Source organism: Amphimedon queenslandica, unplaced genomic scaffold (assembly GCF_000090795.2).
Source record: "Amphimedon queenslandica unplaced genomic scaffold, v1.1 AMPQUscaffold_11232_Cont15339, whole genome shotgun sequence".
Lineage (NCBI taxonomy): Eukaryota > Metazoa > Porifera > Demospongiae > Haplosclerida > Niphatidae > Amphimedon > Amphimedon queenslandica.
In genome coordinates, this window is record NW_003548525.1 from 7,903 (window position 1) to 8,810 (window position 908).

General features: G+C 29.6%; 1 long non-coding RNA gene across 1 annotated transcript; it reads left to right on the forward strand.

Annotated features, from left to right (window-relative positions):
• Nucleotides 1–278: 278 nt before the first annotated feature.
• LOC109589513 (uncharacterized) lies at nt 279–899 on the forward strand. Its single transcript, XR_002188742.1, has 4 exons — nt 279–402; nt 453–523; nt 568–642; nt 693–899. It is a non-coding gene; the product is annotated as an uncharacterized LOC109589513 (long non-coding RNA).
• The last annotated feature ends 9 nt before the right edge of the window (nt 900–908 follow it).

A 908-nucleotide genomic window follows, 5' to 3' on the forward strand; every position in this document is an offset into this window, starting at 1 on the left:
CAATTCTTTTGGAAGTGGTCCCTTCAGTGATCCTATTGAAGTAGAGATTGAAAAAGGTATGCTGTCTGTATAAAATACTTATTATTGTTTAGTATCATCATCAGCATATGCAAGTACAGTATTATCAGTTTCACCATCTTCAACAGCAACTGAATCAGCAACAAAATCAATATCAATGTCATCATCAGGTATTGTATACTTTGAATTGTGTTAATTTATTTATATCAATTTAGTGTTATCAGAGCCACCATCTAATCAAAGTATAATAACTCTTTAATTGATTAATTATTAATGTGTTTTAGTATCTGTTATTGGAGGAGTAATAGGAATAATACTGATAATAATAATAATAGTAATAATAACACTTTTAATAATTACTGTTATAATACAAAGAAAGAAAAGGTTTGTTTACAGTTGTTGTTTTTGTTGTCATTATTATTTATTATTTATAGATACAGTAAATTTGATAAACAACCATTGGAACTTCCACTAACAGCACTGACAAATGATATTATAAAAGAAGGTAATTGTTTATTAATATGATAGTAATTCCACACTACTTTATAGACAATAAGTATACTGATTTATCTGTTATGGATGATAACAGTACCAATAAAGATACTTCAGTAACAGTTGAACCAGGTAATACTAGACAATGTACATATGATCAACTAATAATCACCATTTAATAGAATATGCTGCTGTTAATAAGAAAGAGACAGAAGAGGTTCCAGTACAGCAGCAGTTGTCATTATATGAACCAACATACACTGATATTGAAGCACTCAAACTCTCCCCACATCACATTTATAATGAACCATTCTTTGACCCATTAATACCAGCCACTCTACCAGTATCAATGGAAGAACTGGGCAATCATGTAGCTACTTGTCACAGTAATGGATTGA